Here is a 25,085-nt window from a genome sequence, read left to right on the forward strand (position 1 = left end):
ACAGAAAGGCGCGCTCGTAAAGTTCACGCCCCCCTCACATGTTGTGTTGCTTTTCTTGTCGACGTTTGTCTGAATTTGGTGACGCGAGTAGTTTCATTGTTTCTTAACCTGTTCAGTCAAAAGTAGCGAGTTGCGACCGCCAGATAGTTGTTTACTTTAGTTGTTTTCGTGGGACAGCGCTGGCCGACGGGCTTGGCGTCCGACGAAAGGACGAGCACTCTACGCCCAAAGCGTTCGTCGGCCTCCAAAGAAAGTATGTTCCGTGCAGCGATGCGATTTGGACGCCCGTACGGCTGAACTTTTTTCTGCGTCGCTTTCCGCGCTGAAAGCTCGAAACGCCCATCAAGTCGAATGGCGGGGCACTTGAATACGATATACAGCTCTAATGGTAGGCCTTCGAAAACAAATTTCGCGCCTTTGAGAGCAAAATGACGTCACTTCTGTTCTTAACGGATATGACGTCAAATTGTTTTTTCTTCCACCGGAAGTGTTCCCTCCTCACACAGATGGCGCTAAGCCACATGAATCGCAGATAAACCGCTATGTTTTGAACGTATGGGATTCTATGGAAGCTTCGCTACCAGGTATATTTACCTTGGACCTGGCGCCCCTGGCTAGAAAGCAGCTCCCCTGCGGCAGATTCCTTCGAAACAGTCTTCACTTCCACAGTTCTCTCTCCTTCGAGACTCCAATAAGTGTTGTTATCCCTTACATATTCGAGATAAACGAATATTCGACCATTTCGAATCGTGAATTCTTGAACCGAATAAGAATCGGATAGCAAGGACTATTCAATTCGTATTAGAAATTTCGAATATTAGCACACCCCTACTTGTATCCTTTCGTTAACTTGGCTACTTCACTGGAAATAGAAAACGTTCACGCCATTACTGCTCACCGTTGCTCATATGCAGTTAATCAATCTGCGCAGCATTTGAAAATTATTGCTCCAAAGTTGCGTCACATGAAAGCACTTTTTTTTTTGCATTGCAATTACATTTTCTTGCACCGGGAAATTGTGAGCACAGAAACATCACTTAAATCCGACATTCTCGCTGTGTAGCGCGCATCTCGCTGCTGTTGGTCACGTGCGCATCATTGAGAAAACCGCCGTCCATTAAAACTGCTCTCCTGTCATAACATTAGCCCGCGAAATGGAAGTAAACAGATACACGAAATTGAAAGGTTGCGCCATTGACCAACACTTTAATTAATCGACGCTGAGCACCAGCCATGGCTTGCCGGTGCTGGTCGCAGAAGCGAAGGCCTCGCGAGCTCACTGTCAGCCAAGTCCGGTAAGTGCGTGCGCAGGGGCTGATGCGGGCCCTTCACCTTGGAGCATTCGCGGTGCCTTACGTAGTGTTCGGAAGTTATCTGCGCCTCAAAAGGAAGACGCGGAAAGACACCTTGAAAAGGAAATCAATAAAGCGGCAGCAGAGACGGTGCAGAAAGCGCGCGCTAACTAAATCACGGGGGGCAGTGCGAAGAGCGAACAATCTCATCAGGCTTAATCCCAGTTGCCAACATTCATTTCGCGGATCCTTTTGCGCAGCTCTGTGCTGTCACCTCGGCTGCAGACCCTGGCAATGCCACACACGCTCGTCATGGCTGAAAGAGGGGCGGCCGTCCATCCCGCCTTATCCACGCAAAGCCACGCGACGACACTTCGATGGGTGGTGCCTGGGGTTGTTTTCCTGCAAGGCGGCATTTCATGGAGCCGTTAATTTCGCCTTCAGTGCCACTGCCGCTGAACTCTACGGCGTCCCGCTGCTGGGCCCCACATAGCGATATTTAATTTTGAACGCGGTTGTCGCATTCCGACGGGAGTGGAACGCGAGAACACCATCGTATACTATAAATTTGTGGCACGCTAAAGGACCCGAGGAGCATGGTCCATTATTTTTCCCAGTGCAGCAGTACAACGTTAAACGAAATCGATCAATTATAGTACATAAAAGGGATGGAAAAAAAGAGAGAGAGATATGCAGGTTCCACGCATTGTGGGAATCGGTGTACGCGAAGCTCTCTTGAGCCAGTAAGGCAAAATGGTGCATTACGACAAGACGCGCTGTATATTTAAGTGTCGAACGCGTTGCTCAACCACGATGGTGGACCTTGCAGATAGATAATAGATAAATAACTTTATTAAAGACCGAGGGAAGAGAGCCTGGTTTTACCCCGACCCCCCTGCGGGCCGCTCCCACGTTGGGACAGGCAGGGAGTACCTGGCCGCGGCATCGTGGGCCCCTTGGATTGCCCGAAGCTGACGGCGACGATCCGTGCTTTTGATGGCGGAATAAAAGCCTTCTCTTGAGTTCATTTTTGCCTTGAGTTCCTTGGGTATGTGAGGGCAGTCCCACATCATGTGTTCAAATGTACACACACACCCACAGTCCGGGCAGTCAGGAGATATATCCATATATACCGAAACGCTAGCTGGACAGGGGTAAACCCCTGTCTGTAGCAGTCTGAGCGTAATTTCTTGTCCCCTGGTGAGATGCGAATGGGGTGGAGGAAAGACCCTACGACCCAAGCGATAATGTGAAGTGACTTCGTTGAATGTCGCTAGAATGTCCCGTGACCCTCGATCAGCCGCATCCCCATCCAGAGGCTTGGCCCCGGGCGGGGCGGAGCGGTCCAACGACCCAGGGCCGTGAAGCCCCGAGCGGAAGGCAAGTCCTCGCGCCCGGGCGTGGGCCAATTCGTTGGAGTTGGTGATGCCGCCGATCGTGGAGCCCATATGGGCCGGGAACCAAATAATCTCGTGTGGAGTGACGTTCCTATCTCTGAGAATCCTAGCAACAAGCGGGGAGACCCTCCCAGAAGCAAAGGCTCTAACCGCCGAACGTGAATCCGAATAGATATGATAACGGGTGGAGTCCAAAAGTCCTAGTGCGATGGATACTTGCTCAGCTATTGCCGGGGAAGTTGCCTCGACAGAGCATGCCGACATTAATGTACCTCGCTCAGAGACCGCAACGGCCACATAACGATTCCTATCTGTGCGCGCTGCGTCCGTGAAGGTCGACGATCCCGAGTTTAATTGTACTTGCTCCAAGATTTTCTTGGCTCTAGCCCTACGCCTTGCGATGTTAAATTGAGGGTGCATATTCCTAGGAATAGGTTTAACCACGAGCACCTGTCCAATGGCGGAGTCAAGAGAGGTCATCCGCTCCTCCTGTAGTATTGTAGGAATTCCGGCACGCGCCAAAATCTCCCGACCCGCCCGGGTGACCGACAGGCGAGAGATCTGCGCAGTACGTTGAGCCTCTATAATTTCATCCAGCATGTTGTGAATTCCTAATGCTAACAGCCCCTCCGTGCTAGTTCTGATTGGAAGGCCGAGCGCCCTTTTAACCGTTTTACGGATCAGTACATTCAGCTTCTCCCTTTCAGCAGCGAGCCAATTATGTAAAGACGCAACATAATGAACATGGCTCATGAGGAAGGCATGAAAGAGGCGAAGAAGATTGCCCTTCCTCATGCCTCCTCTCCTGTTAGAAACTCTGATAATGAGGCGAAGCGTAGCAGCAGTATGTTGCTCTAATCTACGTAGAGTTTCTGTGTTATGTCCGTTCGCTGAGATGAGCATACCCAATATTCGGATACAGGTAACCTTGGGAATTGTATCCCCACTAGCAGTCAATAATGTGACATCCACCTCCTCCGGGGGGACCCAGTCCTTGGGTCGCCGTCCCTTTCTGGTGGGCTTGTATATTAATAGCTCCGATTTACTACTTGAAAGCTTTAAGGACATACGACTGATGTTCCTTTCGACCGTGTTGACCGCCTCCTGCAATCTGTCCTCAAGGTGGCCTACGGCACCACCGCGCACCCAAACCGTGATGTCATCCGCGTAGAGCGCACTTTCCAATCCCTCGAGTTCGTCCAGTTCCCGAGCAAGGCGAGCCATGCCAATATTGAAAAGAAGCGGAGAGACGACTGCCCCCTGAGGGGTTCCATGCGAACCTAATTCGTAGCTTTCCGACTTCAGCTCCCCCAACCTAAGAGTGGCTGTTCGCTCACTGAGAAAAGCCGCAGCAAAATGATAAAACCGCGCACCCGGGTTCATGTCGTTTATGGATTGCAATATGTGGGTATGCGATATGTGGTCAAATGCCTTAGCCAGATCGAGAGCAAGTATAGCCCTGGCATCGCGAGTGCTATCGTCAAAGATGTGAGATTTAAGCAGAAGCATCGCATCCTGCGTTGAGAGATGCGGACGGAAACCCACCATATTCGGAGGGAGGAGACCCTCGTCTTCGATAAACGCAGATAATCTGTTATTGACAACGTGCTCATACACCTTTCCAACACAGGATGTAAGTGAGATGGGGCGGAGGCTGTCAAGGCTGGGCTTTTTGCACGGCTTAGGGATGAGGACCACCTCCGCATGTCTCCATTCCTCGGAGAAAGTGCCATTGGCCCAGTGGTGGTCAAAAAGGTCGGTGAGAAAGTCAATCGAAGCGTCATCAAGGTTTCTCAGTGTAGTGTTAGTTATCTGGTCAGTCCCGGGTGCCGACCTGCCATTGAGATCCATTAGCGCCATTCGAACTTCAGCTGTGGTAATATTCTCATCAAGCTTGGATTGCGTCCGGCCGTTATAGAGGAGGGGCCGCGAAGGGGGGCATCCACTCCTCTAAGCGGCAAATATTTGCCTGCAAGCATGTTGCAAACTTCCTTTTCTGAGCTGTCTCTGAGAGCCGCGCTGACTATACGGTCAACCACCCTGTGCTGACTACTCTTGCTTTTTTCGGGTCCGATCAGATGTTTAAGTAAGTTCCATTTTCCCCCAACACGCATTTGCCCATCTACCATGTTGCACGTCTCCTCCCATCGCGCTCTCTCGAGCTGCACGGAGTAAGTCTCGATCTCCCTGTTAATTTCAGCGACCCTTCGCCTTAACCGCCTATTGAGCTTGTTCTGTTTCCAGCGCTCCTTAAGGCCATTTCTGGCCTCAAAGAGGTGGGCAAGTTTGCTATCCATGCTCCCGATCTCTGGCGGCGTCTCTACGACCTTTGTGGCCCTCTTAACGTCCCTGGATAAGTTTTGTTTCCAATCCGCAAAATTCTCCCAGCAGCCCCCGTCTTTACGAATATCGCGGAAAAGATCCCAGTCTATCATAGTGTGTTTCCTGCTGCCAGCGACAGTTGCCAAGAGCGTAGTTTCGAGTATATAATGGTCACTACCTAAGTCTTCATATAAATTAGTCCACTCGCAGTGATCCTGAAAATTTGTAAAAGTTAAATCAGGTGTGGTGTCCCTACAAACTGAGTTGCCAGTTCGCGACGGATAACGGGGATCAGTCAACATAACCATGCCTAAGTCGTGCGTGCTCTTGTAAAGTGAGTCACCCTTCCTTGTAGTTTTTGGATACCCCCACGCAGTGTGTGGCGCGTTGAAATCGCCACACACCAAAAGTGGAATGCCACCGTGGTTCGCAAGCCTCATAGCCTTTGAAATAAGTGCGTAAAAACGGTCCTGCGAACGTTTTGGGGAACTGTAAACATGTAAAATTAGCAACCCCTTGAGCAGTCGCCTCCCCGGGAGAAGCTCAATGCACTGATATTCCGATTTAAATCGCTTGTCGAGATCGTGATGTACAAGAGCCGAAATTTGCTTTGAAACGCATACCGCTATCCCCCTGCCGTCATCCTGTCTGTGGCAGAAAGTCTCATACCCACACAGGGTAATCCCCTCTAGGAGAGTCTCCTGCAGCAAGAGGACATGCGGCTTGTCTTCTCTAGCTCTAATAAACTGGCACAACGCCGCCTTTTTTCTTTGAAACCCCCAGCAGTTCCACTGCCACACGCGGAGTGCCGGGTGCTGCTTATTTCGCCCCGCCATTTTTACTGCCAGATTTTGAGTTTCCGTCTGCCCCAACCATAGGCTGTGGCGAAGGAAGAAGCGGCGTCCGGCCTTCCTCATTTGGTGTAATAACTCGGACCTCATCGGCCCTAGCCTCCAATGTTCTAAGTCGCTTACCGTGATCAGCGCTATGCTTCTTGAGCTCGCCTACATCTACTCGAAGCTGTTGGAGTATGCTCGTGATCTCAATTAGCGACTTTTCCATGGTCTCTCGAAACGATTCGAAACCATCCTTGTCTGAAACCGCTACATCACCCACCGCTTTGCGTTTACGACCTACCGGTCCTTCCGAAGTCTCCATAGCAACAGGAGCCGGCTTATTAGTTGCCTCCAAAGCTTTCCTGAGCGTTCCGATCTCCTCTTTAAGTGCCATTACCATCTCTTTTAGAAGAGAATTCTCCTCTCTGATCTGTTTAAGTTCCTCACTGCCCGGCTGCCCTGTAGGACTACCCCAACTTACCTGCGGTGCTTTCACGCCACCAGCCTTCTGTGCCCATGTTGCTTGCGGCGGGAGATGACCAGGTCCTGAGGTGGATCGTGACCCAGGACCAGCCGACTCCGAGCGAGGAGTAGCGCCCTGGCTCCGCCGTTGGTCTCCCCGCTCCTCGATGGCAGGAAAATCTTGAAATCTCCCGGGAGGTTGTCGTTCCCGTCTTGACTCTTCAATCCGTTCTCTTCGTCGCTGTCGCACGAGGAAAGGAGTCTGATAACGCTGTGTACAAGTTCGATCCCCCGTCGGGTGACCCTTTCCGCATAGCTTGCACTTCGCTTTACACTCGTGTGAGTCTGTGGGATTTTCCACCCCGCATACACGACAGATTTTCTTCTCCAGCGTCGGACATACATCGGCTCAATGACCTACTTTTGCGCATATGTAGCACACATCCACCTGTCGCCTATACAGGTAGCACTTCAGAAGAACACGTCCAAACTTGATGTAATTCGGAACTTCACAGCCTTCAAAGACGATGACCACGGTGCCAGAGTTCTTTATGCGCTTGGCTTGCATGGCTGTCGGATTCCTAGAATGCACTATCATAGTGTTGAGTTCCTTTTCGGTGATTTCCCGGTCCACGTTCCGAATGACACCCTTGCAGTAGCCGTCACCCGCGGAGTAGTAGGCGTTGACGTTGTACACTTTCTCTCCAACCTTGATTTGCTTGATGCACACGTAATTCTGCGCGTGTTTCTCCAGCGGCGTACTAACCACGACGATATATTGTGTAACGTTTGGGCAGACAACGTCTTCCCCCGCAGCGTCGTAAGTGATCTTCGCAGCGGCCATGATTGCCTCAGCAACCTTGCAATGCCCTGCTTTTCTGAGATCCAAACCATCCCGCGGTCGTATGACGATCCGTCGGTGATCTTCTGGTAAGTCGGGCATGCGAGAGGACGCAATAACCCGCTTTTTCAGCGTCGAACGGCTGCGTTGGGAAGGCGCGCCAAAACCTCCACCATATCTTCTAGAACCAGCGTCGGGTTCGCGTCCGGCGGTTCCTTGCTTTGAGGACTTGCCGCGCACGAAATTCCAGCCCGCATCATTGAATTCCTCTTCTTCGATCGTTTCGCCTTCCACTTCGACAGGCATCTCCTCGGTAAAGCGGCGATCAAGCGCCCTACTCGTCGCTAGGCCTAACTGCCGGCGGCGAAGCGGCGACGCCGCTAAGCTCAGCGGCCTCTCCTGTGGCGTTCCGATCAGAAAACAGTCGAAAAATGGCAAATACGCACCCAAAGTCCAGAAATTGGGTATCCACGAACGTAAATCCACCTTGTGCACAAATCCAGAGCAGAAAACTGGGTTGAAAACCCCATAAAAGATCGAAAACAGCAAAAACAAGACGGAGCCGGTGCGCGGAGACGTCCGCACTGGTCGGCGCCACCGCGCGTTCCCTGGACCTTGCAGAAAAAGCGGACAGTTTCAGGGGGAGTCGGTAGCAGTGGCGGGCCGCTCCCACGCAGGGACCAGAAAACCGTGGCCCTCCGCCCTCTCGCAGGCCCTCTGGACAGGCCGAAGTTGAACCGAGAGGTCGCCGCTTTTAAGGGCTTCCTCCCAGTCCTCCTCGTTGTTGAACTCTGTGTCGCGTAACGCAGCACATTGCCAGAGCATATGAGCTAATGAGCAATACGCCTCTCCACAGTCCGGACATTGCGGTTCGATGTTGGGCGAAAAGTGACTAAACCTGCCCCTCGAAGGGAAAGACCCCGTTTGGAGCATCCTAAAGGCCGACGATTGAGTCTAGGGTGAGGAGGTGGAAAAGCCCTCCGAGAAAGATGATGATGAGTCAAGATCTCGTGGAAAGTGAGGAGCGAGTCCATGTACCTCCCGGCATCCCCGCCTTCGAATCCGCCGGGACCGCCGCGGTGAGCGAAACCTCGCGCACGGTCATGGGCAAATTCATCGGCGTTGGGAACATAGGGATGTACGTTGGCCCTGGGCCGGGAACCATTTTATGGTGTGAATCCCGGCAGCCCCCTCGCTGCCGAGGATGGCCGCTGCCTCCCGCGAGATCGAGCCCGAAGCGAAAGCCCTAGCTGCGGACCACGAGTCTGTGAATATATTTGGGCGCGACGGGTCCTTCATTGCTTTAGCGATGGCCATTTGCTCAGCCACCGTTGCCGATACATTTCTAACCTAGGCAGAACATAGGAGTTTGCCAGTATAGTCGACCGAAACTACTGCGAAGCAATCGGAACGCCCGTACTGGGCTGCATCGACAAAGGCTGCGAGATCCCGACTATCTGCAACCGATTTCAATAAAGAACGGGCCCAAGCTATGTGGCGTCCTACATTGAATTGCAGGTGGACATTTCTTGGAAGTGGGGCTACCGTAAACGTACCTCTGATTGTGGACGGTAGAGTCACTTTACGCTCGTTAGTCTCCGTAAGACCGCAGCCTATGGATTCCAGGATGCGCCTACCAGCCCGCGAGGACGATAGACGCACCACCTGAGCCATCTGCCGGGCCTCGATCACCTCCGAGAGGGAGTTATGCATGTCTAATTGTATGAGCTTCTCGGTGCTGGTGGTGATTGGCAAGCCTATAACTCGCTTTATGCTTTTGCGGATTAGTGCATCGATTTTTGCCTCTTCCCTTTTGGACCAGTGCAGCGCCGAAGCGACGTAATTAGTGTGGCTCATGAGAAACACATGGTAGAGCCGAAGTACATTGCTCTCGCTCAGCGCTCACCTGCGGTTCGAGACCCTGACTTTGAGCCTAAGCATGTTCTCCGTCTTGGAGGTGATGCGGGCTATAGTCTGTGAGTTGCTCATCCTTGTAGAAACGCGTCATAGCCCCACAGCACACGATAAGAGACGCGCAGCAAATTTCGGCGACGAACGCGTCCCGTGTACTTCAATCTTCATCGTCAGCTATACTCCGTTCCATACATAGCAGTCAACGCTATGGAAACTAGAGAGACTTCTTGCAGTGGCTTCGTTCGCACTTGGATATAGTTCAATGTTTTTCTACCGCAAGTGTGCGCAACTGTTTCTTATATAGGCTCAGTATTGAATGAAACAAGTTTTAATCCTTAGAAACAAACACACAGTGATATACGGCTGCTAATGCATTGTTTTACAGCATTTTTATTTTTGTTGTTCTTTTCGGTTTTTTTTTTTTTTTTTTTTCTTTCGTTTCTTTTTTTTTTGGGGGGGGGAGGGGGGGGGCAACACCATCGCGAGGAGCTTCACGCGCATGCTCACACGAGCGAACGCTGTTGGCGCGCAGCGAAGCTTGGACGGGACGCCCAGCGAAGCATACGGCACTACAAAGGAAAAAGGTGAAGGGGGTGCCAGTTATGGTGTGTCAGGCTGCACCCACTCACTGCAAGGTTGAAGGGTGCACTGCACCGCGGTGACACCTTGCCTAGCACCCCATGCAATCGAGAACGGGCGTGCAGGGTGCATCGCTGCACCTCGGGATAATCGAAGGCCTAGGTGCACTGAACTGTTAATAGGTGCAGAAGGTGAGAGAAACTTGGCTGAATCGAATAAACCTAAAGATGGAACGCGCGGAGTGATAACTTTTCTTGACCGAACTCCTTGCGTAGCTTCCACAGCGTTGACTGCTGTATGGAACGGAGTATAGGTAGGAGATGGACGCGCGCAATCCGGTGTCGGCGTCCCGTGAGCGAAAATTCCCGTACATATTTAGGTATTGTCACACCATTCTATCACTAAAGTTGCTGATACCTTTGTCTTATATTCTTGACAAAGTTATTCCGCAGAAATTGAAGAATGACAGCCGACAAACAAATCTCATGAAACAGAACACCGACAGCGCATGCCTTTTATGTTAAATCTTCTCAGACTGCAATATTACAAGTGCGAAACAATAACAGGAACCTAAAATTTATGTTGTTGTTTTTTTTTTTTTTTTTTTTTTTTTTTTTTTTTTTTTTTTTTGCGCGGTTATGCACTACCTCCGGGATCAGCCCACGCAAGCCGCTGCGTTTCTACCAGACAGCTCGCCTTCGTGCATATATGTAGCGTTCGCCGCCAGCGTTTCCCGGTAAACATTACGGTTACATAAGCTGCAATTGCCGGGAAGCGTGAGAAGCAGTGAGAAGGACCTTTGAATGCTAACGCTTTCCACTGATAAAGGGCCCCTCACCAGTCCACGTAGCAAATTTTGGTTATACGCTGGAAGTTATACGCTGAAGGGGGGGGGGGGGGGGGGGGAAGGCCAAGAAAGCTTCGCTTTAACGTAACCTGAAACTCACCAGTGGCGCATGGCACAGACACTAAACTGACCTAACGCTACGGGTAGAATGTTAACGGCAGAGCGCCATTTAAGCTGCGGCCTATCTTTTTTTTTTTTTTTTTTTTTTCTGAGGCCTAGAGGAGGAAATGTTTCTCCCATGTTTTCCTTCGCTCCAGTCTCACTACAAAGCCCAGAACAAAGCTTTGGCTGGAAAATCGTTCATATGGCACACCTTTCATTTTCTTTCCAGGGTAGAATCAACAACAAACGCACCTAAATAAAGACCGCTTTATTTATATATTGTTTTATCTTTGTGCATATTATGTCGTCATTTGACCTTCTTCTTCCTCCTTAACGCTGGCGCGGCTCGTTATAAACTCGCGGCCTTTTCTCGTCAATAAATTTCCTCTCTCGTTGTGCCTCGGCGAGGTGAGAGCGACTGCGGTAAAGAAGAGCAAATTGCGCCGGTCCGCAGCAACATGCTTCATCTCATATCTTTCGCGTCTATACGATTCAACCTTCTCAACTCAACTGCTTGTGCTAGATTTTCTACCTAGTGTCTGCAGAGCGGACAGACGCGAAGGTGGAGGAGGAAACGTCATTAACCCATTCACACACATACGCAGATGTCACAGGGGGAGATATGTACGTCCATACTTATTCAGTCGTTTATGTACTGCGAGAATTAAGGAAGCTGAGAGTAACTGTGCGCATTTTCAACAACGGCGCCTTGATGATGGTACGATGCTAAAAAGTACTAGAAACTGATTTAACAAAACTTTTCGTTAATATGTGCTCTTCGTGATCGGCCGTCCACCTTCAGTAATAATACGTCCACCATCAGGATTGGCTGGAATTTTGCCTTCCGAACATTTCCAGCGTAAGAGTTTTTATGAGTACCAGCCTAGATCTCTTTCGCATGCCTTTTATTTAAAGGCACTGCGTGTGTCCACTAGAATGTGTTGGTGTCAAATGGCTAAGATGCCGTAATGTAAAAGTTCTAGGCTCCTATTCACAAAACAGTTTTTACGTTAAAGCTGTTTTTCTTTGTGAATTTGGCCCCAGGGGTCAAATTCCCACGGAATTTTGATCGTAAGTACTGTTTACCATTGACAGGCCAGGCCACCTTCGCTATTAAAATGTCCGGCGTCCCGATTGGCTGGCATATGATCTTACGAATAGTTCTATCGTAACAAATTTTTTTGTAAATGCAAACTCTGATTCGGGGGCATTAGCTGTACGGCGCTTTTCTATTCCACCCTATAGAATTAAAGAAAGAAATTCACGCAGAAACTTGGAGTTGTCTAAGTATGCGTGAGCATTGTGCGACTTGCTCAACCTAATGCTGCCCGGCGTCATTACCAATCTTATCAAACATGATCCAACCAGAAAAACATTTATCAACCCTTCCCGGTCGTTATCAAACTTATCAGACTACATCCCAACCCTATCAATCCTCATCGGTCATCAACCTTAGCGGACTCGATTCAACCCTTATCGGTCGTTATCAACCTTATCGCAATCGATCCGATCCTTATCAACCGTGATCTTTTCTTGTCAACCTTATCGGACATGATCCGACCCTTGCCAACTCTTATCGGTCCTTATCAACCTTATTGGATTTGATCCGACCCTAATCGGCCCTTATCAACCTTATCACAATTGTTCCGACCATTATAAACCCTTATCGCTCTTTCACACCTTATCCATCCGCGTGGAACCATTATCAGTCGTTACAAGACCTATATAGCGCCTCATCACTCCTTATATCATCCTTATCAACTCATTGATAAATTGAAAATTTTCCTAATCTCTACAATGCTGCAAGTCGGGTCTAAATGTTGTCCTAGAGATGGCTTTTAAGAGCGTGCTGTCGTCGATTAAGACAAGCCTCCGCTTCCTCGGCGAGAGCATGGCCCTCGTGCAGTCCACCCTCGCGGCCCACGGTGATCGGTTGGGCAAAGTAGAACACTATCTCGATCACGTCGTCGCCCCCGCTGTCGCCGCAGCTAAGCCGGTCTCGCAATGCATGCCTACGCCCAGTCCACCCCCTCACGTGGCTCTCTTGCACCCGTCGGACGCCCGCACCGACACCCAAATGCTTCAAGATGGCCAGGCCAAATGACGAGATGCGCATCTGGCAATGGAACTGTAGGAGCTTCGCCCGGAAGAAAGCCTCCCTACAGCAATACCTACGCAGCCACGAAGCCAAACCCCACATCGACCTGTTACAAGAAACTGTAGTGCCAACCACCACGTTCTCCCGATACCAGTGGTTACCCGGCCCTTCGGGAGGACGCGGTACCGCCACGCTGGTCACTATAATAAGATCACCTGCCTTGTGCACGACCTCGACATGCCCGAAATCGAACATGTCATGGTAGAGCTTCTCCCTGGAAACGCATCCCGACAAAGCGTGTACATACTCAATGTATACAGCAGCCCCAGTCACCACAAGCAACGGTTCAAACGCCTGTTCCAGAAAGCCATTCGCCTCGCCGGCTCCAACCCGATAGTGATCGCGGGCGACTTTAACGCCGCGCATCGCACCTGGGGCTACGCGTACGACACCCCCAAGGGTACCGAGCTTTGGCAGAACGCGAACGACATAAATCTTAGCCTCATTACAGACAAGGCTTTCCCCACCCGCACTGGCACGTCCACGCAAAGAGACACCACCCCGGATCTCTGCTTCGTCAAGAATATCGCCGACGCCCGTTGGTCCAACCTCGCGGTAGATCTCGGTAGCGACCATTTCTTATTGGCCATACACTTCCCCACAGTCAGCAGGAAGACCAAGACGTACACGTGGGTGGACTGGGACCTCTTCCGTAACACTCGCGCAGAACGATCCCCTCCCTATGCCGCGCCAAGTCTCGAGACGTGGACGGATCAGCTTAAGGTCAACGTCGGCAAGGCCACCAAAACCATCTGTACAGACCTGCCCACCGAGAGGATGGACAGTCGCCTAGCCCACCTGCTCGAGGCCAAACAATCCCTACTGGCTCGATGGAAGGGCCAGCGCCTCAATCGGAGGTTACGCAAACGCATATCCGAGCTGAACAAGAGCATAGCGGATCACTGCAGCACCCTTTCCAAACAGCAGTGGGACGAAGTCTGTAACTCGATTGACGGGCAGGTCCGTAATCGCAAAACATGGAACCTTCTCAAACACCTGCTCGAGGACACCAACACCCGCACCAATCAGCGTCATTCTCTCGCGAAGATACTCCATCAGGCCAAAGGGACCGCACCACCCGAAGACGTCGCCAAGAGCCGCGTGCAGAATTATCTACCGTTTCCCGCGGACCCGTCGATTCCTCACCCCGAATACACTGGTACCGACAACACCCACTTAGACGCCGACTTTTCCGTCGAAGAGGTGCGCCGAGCTCTCCACGAACTCAATGGCCGCTCCACCCCTGGCCCCGATGGCATCCCCAACAAGCTCCCACGCAACTTGGATGAGGCATCCGTCAATTACCTCACCGATACTATCAACGAAACGCGGAAGAAGGGCGAGCTACCGAACGCCTGGAAACTCGCCCACACGATCCTTATTCCCAAACCGGGAAAAGCGCCTAGCTTAGATCACCTCCGGCCCATCTCGCTCACGTCGTGCGTGGGCAAGGTGGCGGAGCACGTCGTCCTCAACAGGGTCGGTCGCTATCTCGAGGACTACGACTGCTTCCCGCACCACATGATCGGCTTTCGACTTGGGCTATCTACTCAAGATGCCATGTTACTCTTAAAACATCAAATTCTCAACGGAGGAAACACTTGGAAACACCCTAACGGTGCAGAAACTAATGACTAAGACTGAAAATGCAATACGACTCGTACGTAGAGTGGCCAACCGGCACCACGGCCTGAAAGAAGACAACCTACTGCGTCTTGTACATGCGTTTGTTCTCTGCCACTTTACCTATGTCGCCGCCATACACAATTGGCTACGTGCGGAGCGCGACAAACTCAACGCCCTTATTCGAAAGGTTGTGAAACGAGCCCTCGGCCTCCCTATCACCACTTCCACGTATAAACTCCTCAAGCTCGGCGTGCACAACACGCTAGAAGAGATCGCCGAGGCTCAGGAGCGAACGCAGATGATCCAACTCACGACCACCAAGGCGGGCCGCCACATTCTGCGCGAGCTCGGCTTTTTCTCCTCGATGACCAGGAATCCCCCAGATTTGACGCCGGTCCCCCGCGAAATCCGAGACCTTATCACAATCGCTCCCATTCCGCGAAATATGCATCCCGACCTAAACCGAGGCAGGCGCCTTGCGCGAGCGAGCGCCCTTCTCAGGCGCATAGACATGAAAACGGACGATGTCTCGTTCGTTGACGCCGCTGCCTATCGCAACAACCGAGCCTTCGCCTCGGTCGCGGTCTCATCCTCGCAGCGGATCCTCAACTCCGCCAGGATCCTCACTCGAGAGCCCGAAATAGCGGAGCAAGTAGCCATAGCCCTAGCTATGCTCGACAGCAAACGGAATGTCATCTACAGCGACTCCAGACCGGCCATCAAAGCCTTCGAACGCGGTGTCGTCTCGGACCAAGCGTTACGCATCCTCCGCAGCGCGGATCAGAGTACCCTCAAGCACCACACCGTCATCTGGTTCCCCGCCCATCTCGGACGGGTGCCGGGTGCCCCGCCAAACCTCAACGAGATCGCCCACGACGCAGCGCGTGCGCTTACTGACCGCGCCGTCCCAGGGCAACCTCACCTCGCCGAGATAGAGACCAACCGGGATGCACCCATTACGTATAATGAAATCACCAAACAATTCTACCTTAGACGCCGCATCTTTCCGCCCCCACACCCCAAACTTAACAGACCGCAAGCGCTAACCCTACGCTTATTACAAACAGACACGTACCCAAACCCCGCCAAACCCCACGTTCTCTCCTGACGCGTACCCCAGCGACATGTGCCCCTCGTGCGGATACACGGCGACACTCACACACATGCTCTGGGAGTGTAGAAACGCTCATCCCGACTCTACCTCGGACAAATGGGAGAAGTCCCTCAGAAGCTCGCTTCTCGCCGACCAGCAATGGGCCGTCCAGCAGGCCCACGAAGCGGCCGCCAGGTATTCCCTGTCGGTCCCTACGTGGGAGACGCCCACTACGCCCTAAGCGCGTCCTGCAGGACCGAAATAAAGTTTGTCCAGTCCAGTCCAGATGGCTTCCCCAAATCATCCCCAACCATCCCCAAATCTTTCAAGAAAGCCTTTATAGAAACTGTTCTCCTTTGACATTTGTTTTGTACCACAGGTACAACACGTTCATATATGGTTCCAATATATTCTAATATACTGTAAGCATGGGTGATTATCCTAGTGGATAATACACTCGGCTTCTGAGCGTGAGGTCGTCGATTCGAAACACCACCGCCAATCTTTTTTTTCTTTCGAATTTATTCTTTTCTTTATACATCAATTTTTTATAGCGCTTCGTCTCTCGTTACAAACGGACAGGTTTCCTCCTTGGGTAGGCATAGAAATGCTTACGTATGTAAAATTAAATTCTGGGGGTTTCATGTGCCAAAACCACGATTTGATTATGAGCCACGCCGTAGTGAGGGACTCCGGATTAATCTTGACCACCTGGGGTTCTTTAACGTGCACCCAATGCATCGTATCCGGGCTTTTTTTGCATTTCATCCCCATCGAAAGGCGACCGCCGCGGTGGGGATCCAGCCCTCGAACTAAGTAGCGCAACGCCATAGCCACTACGTCACCAAGGCGGGTCAAGCTTCTCGAAATGAATGAATGTGTTTTTTGAAGGCGCAAGGGCGAAGTATGGCCAAAGAGCGTCATGTCAATGTTACTGAGTTCGCAGTGGAGCGATGAATTATGAAAGTAGATGAGACGTGGCTGCAACGGGACCTAAATCAAGCTTCTTGAATGTAGATGTGTGCGAAGAGGGAAATTTTCTGGGTTACGAAAATTTCTTATTTTGCAGCTTTGTACGCGCCAGCCTCTCTTGTGGCGATTTTCAACGGGCGGAAATGAGCCACGCGGAGCTGCTACAAATTTTTTCTGGCCAAAGTTCGAGCCGGTCACAGCGCGGCAATCATGGAGGTCAGCGCCAGACCTCGCGAGAACTTTACAGCGAAGCTGTTAAGGGCTAGGTTCCAGGCGATCGCGTCCGTGTACACCGAAAGTGGGCAACAATCTTGTGGCGTGTCGTTTTGCGGCGTCTCTTTCACTTGGTATATACAAAAATTGGCATGGAAGGGTACGAATGTATGACTAACATGACTGATAGGTCATGACACAAATAACATCACATGCTCGTCAGATACGTCACGATTAACGATAATAAAATCACGAGTGGTGCATGCCCGCCTTCGATATGCGGGTATGAGCCAGGGACAAGAAAGGAAGAAGGAAAGAAAGAAAGTGAGAAAGAAGTCACGTGTGGCTCATACCCCCGTTGTATATGAGCCGCCGAGAGCAGGAGCGGGAGAGATCTCGTCGGCATCGCGCGGGCGGAGTTGACGCGCAGCAAACGCACTACTTGGCCATTGCGCCAAGCGAAACAAGACGCCGGTGTCCGTGCTTTTTGAGGAACATGCCGAAGACGCTCAATATAGTCAATAATGATAATACTATATAAATTTACTATAGCAATATTCACTACAGCAGACCTACCATAGTCACAGCTTTGCCGGCAGTAGTGGAAGTAGTGGAAGGGCTCTGAATTTTAACAGCGGAGCTGTTTAAGGTCGATGTTGAGCCGTGCCGAGCGTACGCCGAGAATCGGCGCCGCTGGGTGAGGAGCGTGCGCCGGGGTGCGGGTGTTCGGAGAGCGGCGAGGGTGAGAGAGGAAGAAGGCGCGCGCTGAGCAGCAGGTGGGTAGAGCTAAAGAGAGGGTAGCAATGACGTATGGGTCGAGAAATCGTTGGAGAATGTGCGCCAAGCAGTAGTTGAGGCGGAGCTTAAGAGAGAGAGAAGATAACGTAACCATGACGTCCAGGGTGCTCCTGAGCTGAAGAGAGCGTCGCTGGCGCGGCGTCATTCTGCCGTGAGCATGGCTAGGACGAAGAAGCAGTATTCTCCAGAAAAAGCAGAGGCGCGGCGTCAACGGCGTCGTGATGCTACTCGGGAGCGGCTTCAATGACTGCGCGCAGATCCGGAATTCCGAGCAAGGGCTGCTGAAGCAAAGCGACGGAGCAGGGTTGGAGATCCAGAGTTTACAGAGAGAAGCTGCGTCTCGGCAACGCTACGAAGGAGCTCACCGTGGAGATAGACAAATCGACGTTAAAGTAATATTAAAGCCAAGAAAAAGCAAAAGTTAAAGCTAAGTAAACATTCAAGTTAACGCTAAGTATAAGCAGAGTCCTTCCATGTTTTTCTGGTCACGAAACTCCGCCGTCACGCTGTGGGAGAGGTTCATACGCTGCCCAAAGCTGCCGCGACGCGGCGCCACTATGCATCGGAGGGCATCGTTCGCGTACCGAAACGCTTGCGCAGTGCGAGGCGAGCTGAGTGATCGGGTGCGTTCTGTGCATGTGCTGCGCTATTTTTCGAGTGCTGGACTGTTTAGTTGAAGTGGCGGGGTGGGACAACGATGCCGAACACGTGTTGCGTGCCGGGTTGCCGTTCCGGCTACAAGGGCACGACCGAAAAGGTGTCGTTGTTCCGTTTGCCTATTGACAAGGAGCTGCGCGAGAAATGGAAGTGGGCCATACCGCGGCAGGAAGGTGGCGGTTTTAACTTCGAATGCGCGAAACATTTCGACGCCTCCGACATCGTCACTGCGTACAATTTCAACATCAACGGCGACGCCGTGTCCCTGGAGCGTGAGCAGCCGACGCTGAAGACTAACGGCATTCCAAGGATTTTTGAAGGCCTTCCAGCGTACCTCACGAAGCCCAAACCTATATTTGCATTATGATTTGTTGAGCAAGTTGTGTGTGCATGTTTAAGTAACAGCTGAAGAAGTGGAATAGTGGTATCTCTAACCAGCCATATTTTTTTAATTGCTGTATTTGTGATGTGGCTACTTGTGTTCGTTTGAGTTGTTTTGCCATGTGTTATGAAATGCCTATGCTTTACACTTTCTTGTTTATAGAAACAATCTTATGCATTGTGCATTTATTGCCATTCGTTTGCTGGTGTTTGTTTCCTGCCCCTTAATACATATCTCTCACGTTTGATGTTTTTTTTCTTTATGCTTATTACATCAGATTATTATATCTTTATGCTTATTATATCAGTGCTTTTAACAACTTCTTGCATTGTGAATGGTGGAACATTCATGACCGGACACCTCTTTGTGCTGTTTGTATTTCGCTCCACTTATTTTGCATGATAAATAAATGATCATGCTTGTATGTTGTTTTTGCACCAGTACGTTTTATTTCTTTTTTTAATCGAATTATAAAGCAGTTTTTTTTTTATTTTTCGACCATGATAAGAATATCAGGACCGGTGATTACAACATTTTAACATCCTGTAAATAGTTGCGCATTAAGAAACAAAATACCTAGTCTCATCGCTTCTGCGTCGAAACCACGAGCAGCTTGAATAAGTGTTGGGCTTACTGACGCTTCTAAAAGACTGCTTGCTAAGGCAATTGCCTAATTACAATACAGCTAGTTTCAACTGTGCAGGTCCTAACACTTCATGTTCGCCTTAATCCGTTACTAAAAGTCGCACCGAAGGCATTTATCCTACCTAAATCTCATTCAGAAATGGCATCGTTTTGCAGAGAAATCTGAAGCGCTCGGAGCAGCTCAATTTCCTTTTCATTGTCATTAAGCATTCTACAGAAGCAGTCTTCTGCAATAACAATTTCATACTTTTGATCTCCGGATAAGATACTGCCCACAATTTAACAGAAAGTGAACAGCTGTGCTCGGTGAACAATCTGACGCTATGCGCAACGGAGAGTTGGCGCTTACTTGCGGGGGTGCAACAGCCCATAGGTTTCATCTGGTGATAAGTGGGACCACTGGCGCTTTGTGCGAATGCGCGGTGTCTAATTTCAGGCAAATATTAAACAGCGGAGCCTACCGAAGTGTTGAGGCGAACGGCGATGACGAAGAAATATGGACCGAGACCGCCCGGCCGTGCACAGCGGACGCATTTCGACGGGGGCGAAACGTAAAACACCCGTTTATTTAAATTTAGGTGCATTTTAAAGGATCCCAGGTGGTCAAAATTAATCCTGAGTCCACCACTACGGCGTGCCTCATAATCGTATGGCGGTTCTGACTCAAAATCCCAGAATTTTTTTTTTTTTTTTTGGTCCGAGACCGCCGCAAGCTCCATGTTATGAGCGGCTTTTTTTTTTTCGTCCCGGGCGCTCATATCATGGCAGAAGACGCAATCAGGCAGTTATTTAAGCATGTGGAATGTTAAAAATAGTTACGTGAAAGTAAACCGACGGTTGTGGAAGTTGAGAAAGCTAGAATACCGAGGCTGCCCCACACACAACCACAGCGGTAGCGGCGTTCGCATGCCTTCCCATGCACGGTCGCGCCTCTAGCGGCGGGCGCTGGCTCTATATGAAACTGAGGCGGCAGTTTCGTGACCAGAAAAGCATGGAAGGACTCTGGTATAAGCCAAGTCATAGCTAAGTAAAAACCAAGTTAAAGCTAAGTAAAAGCTAGTATAAGCCACCAGTTCCGCTTTTCATCAGTCTTCGCGACGTTAAGTCTGTGAAGTTGGCTAATTTTTTTTTTATTGAGCTTAGTTATAACGTATAAGCTGCGCACTTGAAAAAACACGGACACAGAAAAACAATGGACACACACGAAGTTATGAAGTGCGACTATTGGTTTATTACTCATAGACGCGCTTTAAGTAGGCACATCTTCGAATTACCAGCTCGTTCATCCGGACCCGTTAAACGAGTTCATTTATATAGAACTGTTTCGCGCGCTCCTGTTAGCCCGCTGGAAAGCGTCATAATATTAGCCTTCTACGTTTTCTATCACGCGCCAGAATGCACGTGATTTCGGTCGGCTTCGTCGTCTTCTACGTAGCTGCGCACGTTCGTCCATTTGTTCTAGAAAGCCACAGTGAAATCCACTGACTGTTCAAGTCGTCGAATCGTTACAAAGGTTATAGCAATCTTGAATATAAACTGAATAATATACATTTATTTTACTTTGTTATAAAACTGTGGCAAATTATTGTGAGCGAGAGCTATCACACAGAGCGATCAGCGCCAACGGCGGCTTCCTGCAGGCAGGAAGGAAATCCTTCCTCCATGCACAGTACACTAACATGGCTGCATTTCCGGCTTCCAAAACTGGACGTCAGGGCTTCTCCTATTTTGATTCTTTCCTCCATATTGCAGGCGCGCGTGAAACGGTGAAGAGGACAAAGGCTGTAGCGCGAGCTCACGGGACCAATTTGCGTTCTAATCTAGGCGAACAGTCGCAAAACCGACGGCGCTTCCTTCGGGTCGCACCTCCAAGCGGCAAGCTGGTAAGCCGAACTTCTTTTCTTCTATTGGACTTGGGCACGTTCACACTTGGGAATCCGGCGTCTACAACGAACGGAATTCTCCTGCCGCCGAAATTCGCGTCGTGATTGCATGCCCACCGCGCCGCCGGAACACCGGCCAGACGCTTGTCGCGTCGCAGACCCTACCGCAGCTGCATGGAGCTTTGACGGGCGTTTCACTCTGCTGCGTCTTGGTGGAAACAGTGATTTTATTCCCCACCGATCTGTAGTCAACAAAAGGGAACAAGCACGACGGAAGCGATGCAAACGACGCAACAACGGTGCGTCGAGCAAACGATAGCTACTCGGCCCGTGAGCTCGCCTGAGCCAATGGGCGCTTGTCTCGGCGTTTGCTTCCCTCAGCGCATGACAAGGCATCCGCTGGACCCAATCCCCCATTCTAGTACATTTTATCGAAACTGCACAGTTATGGCCTCTCCCGTAGCGTTCGCATTCTTTTATTTTGTGCCCCTTTCATCACTACTTCCAACGACGATGGTAAACCCTGAGCAAGAAGAGGCAGTGCTGCTAAGCCTACTGGCACGGCCGCTGGATAAAAAAAAAAGGTGCGGCCTGCCGTGTGCATCGAAAACGGTGTGATCCGCCGCGGCGCCACACGTCGGGGGCTGTTGTCTGGCATCGGCATAGCAAATGCGTCAGGAACGCGCTTGGAACGCCGTCGCGCGTGCAAGCCGAAGCGTTCCATCGCCGATGACTAGCGCCGTTCGGCCCAGCCAAGCGGCCGACAATGGAACTACGGCCGTCACGTTCCTCCCATTGCAGCGCGCCCAACGCGGCAGGCCGCACCTTTTCTTTATCCAGCGGCCGTGCTACTGGCAAACACCTTTCTGGCGATGCACGACGCGCAGAAGAAGCATTCGCCAAAGAAAGGGCGCCAGCGGCGGTGGTGGGTTCGTCCCGCTCTGCTAGAGCGCGAGAAGCTTGGTCACGCAACCTTGTCAGGTCACATTATCCTTGTGCTTCACGTGGCGCTTGTCGAAAATGACTGTGTGGTTACGCACCAATTCCATGAGCATTTCCGATGTCGCGACGGACCTTGAAGACTGCGACACGACAAGCCCGTCGGACTTGGCCGCCATCTTTCGAATTTCTGACTCGCGCTCTGATTGGTTCGCGGTGAGGGTGGCAGCTGCCGCAAAAATCGATCTAGGACAGATTTGTGCAGATCTCGCCGCCGCTGAACTGGGTTCCGCGCCGCTCCAGACGCCGAATGTCTCAGTGTGAACGCGCGAATTATTCGTACGCCGAACACGCATTAGATCGCTGGCGGTTGAAAAACTGGACGCCGGTTTTCCTATAGTCTCGTTCATGCACACAAGACACCAAGAAAACGAGAGAGAGAGAGAGAAATTGGGGCGGCTTGGGTAGCAAGTCTTCACACTTTAAGGGGTTTCTAACGTTACGGCTTACACAGCTATAACACATTTAAGGCATTTAGGTGCCTTCGCGTTCGCGCGTTCGTTCATAATGCACCGACAGCTTGCTCTAAGCAGCGCGATTGACACGGTAAGCACGAGTAACAATAAAATATCTTACTTTCGGCGGGCTACTCTAATGTTTTGTCGTCGCAACATGTGTTTTCTTCAGCTTTTCCATTATTTTGTTGTTGCGCGCGTTGTTCACTGCGCCCACTCGATTTATCAGACGATGCTGAACTGGCCACGTGAATTCGATTGCACAAGTCCTGCTGCTTGCTCAATGTGAGAATGTGAGATCTTTTCGGTGTCCCACTAAAGAATGCAACGTAGTTTATATAAGCTTCCTTTGACTCGCACTTTAACGTTCTTGAAGAAATATAGAACGTCCACACAACACGAATCAAATCAATTGACATTGCGGCCCGTGAACCTACATTTAGGGTTTCCTAAAGACATACTTAAGTGGTTTGAATTCCTCACAGGGGGCGCAGAATCACAGCGGACGCAGAATCAATAAACTAAATATACACAATCTTATCCGCCGTTTGCCACATCTGAAGTTCACAGAAAGATTCGAGTTTTGCAAAACGCTTCAGAATTTTAAAGCGAAGCTTTCTAATTTCCCGGGTTTCGCGTGGCTGCCTGGCTGTTAGGTCGGTCGCCATCATGCCGGATATATTTGTCGATTTATGTACAAAGGTTATATTGCCGCAGAGATCTCTCCACATGCCATTTACGAGCACTCTCGCGAGGTACCCTTCCAAGTGCCTCATCGCATCGCCATTAGAAGAGCGCCAGCAACGCCTCGCACATGGCGAGACAGCGCGTGTAACTCTCGCGCACGCGACAGCGCCCGAGTCGTCCGTCCAGTGAGAAGTCACGGCGTGGCTCTGGTCGTCGGGGACGCGTGTTCGGTGTAGGGACGTGGTTGACTGTGGAACAGGCTCCAGTTGCAAATCGTGGGAATGTGTCTTGAGTTTCCGGGCACAAATTCGCCCACAATAAACTAGTTTGTTTAGTGTGCTTCATGGAAGAGTGCTACAATATGAAAGTACCCGCGAGCTGGCTCGTGTAACCGTCGTGCGCTGAACATATATGCCTGGGCCTCTGTTTTACGTAACAAAAGAAATGTCTACATAAAACCTGAACGTGTAATGTTGGCTCACAGGCATCTCTAAATACCACGGATCTGTTAGTGGAATGGTGAATAATATTGAACAGATTCATTGAGTTACTTTATTTCCTTTGACTTAACCACTCAGTGGGTGTCAGTGGGTGGTTGCCAAATGCTCCAGAATGGACATGCTCCGCTATGACGCAAGAGGTACGGAATCCCTAAATGGTGCTTGATACGTGTCGTGCTTTTCTGTGCCATACACCCGTCGTCACCATTCTTCCCTCGAAAATCATCATATATCGTGTGGAGATGGGTTTGCACTAGGCTCACCCTACGGGCGACGGTCAGAAAAGGGCACGACGCTCCTCCACTACGCAACGCGCAAAGGCGCTACGGCAGGGTTCGTCGACTCTCCAGCACGACGCAGAGAAGGCTTCGGAGTCAGTTCGCCAACAGACAAGGGTTTATTCACCCAAGATACAGCACAGTGCCACAGTCACGGCGGATACGGGCAAAGGCTGATCCCAAGACCGATCGAGTACGCGCGCCCGCTGCGCTAGGGCTAACCGGGTAGCGGTCCGCCAAGCCCCAGAACAAGGAGTCGCGAGAGCAAAGGTCCCACGTAACCACGGTGCACGTAACCAAGTCGTTGCGGGCCTGCGAGCGTCTGCCGCGGCGATGCGGCGCTCCGCGGAGGAGAGCCAGAGCTCGGGTGGAGAGGGCGCGTCTCGGTGACGTTTGCTCGCGCGGCACTCTCAACTCAAACCCGGGAGGATGAAGCACGTTTTGCGCGGGAAATTAGCTCCGGCGCGCTAGCCGTGTCCACCATGTTGCCGTTACGGCGGCGGTTCCCGGAGATTGAGCTAAGCATAACGCGCGAGATAGGAGACGAGGCGCGGGAAGGCACTTCGATCCCCACAATCGCTTTCGTGTTTGTGACATCATGGTGCATACGTCTTTACTATTCATACTCCTGATTCTGGTGCTTGCATTTCGGCATAGGCTGTGAATGATGCAGTGCATAAACATAAAAATTGCATGGCAATAATGTTTTGACCGTTGTGGTGGATAAACATTAACGTTCCGTGTGATTACACATTGCACTGCATGAATAAAACAAAACTGCATGCATCGCCTTTAGTTGTAAAGATTTATTTACCCGCTTCACTAAAGCTTCGCTTCACATAGAGACCAACGTAAGTGTGGGACCTGTATTTTTTGTTCTTTTATTTTTTACAATAGGCGCGTTTACTTAGTTCCCGGGGGGGGGGGGGGGGGGGGGGAATGCACCCCCTTTTTTTATTTCATCCGTAACAATTTTTTTTTAAATCCCCTGTGACATGTAGTACAATTCTACTTCCTGCGCTACATTACTCTCAGTATCAGAGGCGTACATCTGTACGCGAAATCAAAATGAATATTTGACTCATTAACAAAACTTCGCTGATTACCTTTTAAACTAATTACATTACAGCACATATTGCAATTTACG

This window comes from Dermacentor silvarum, chromosome 1 (assembly GCF_013339745.2).
Source record: "Dermacentor silvarum isolate Dsil-2018 chromosome 1, BIME_Dsil_1.4, whole genome shotgun sequence".
NCBI classification, from domain to species: Eukaryota; Metazoa; Arthropoda; class Arachnida; order Ixodida; family Ixodidae; genus Dermacentor; species Dermacentor silvarum.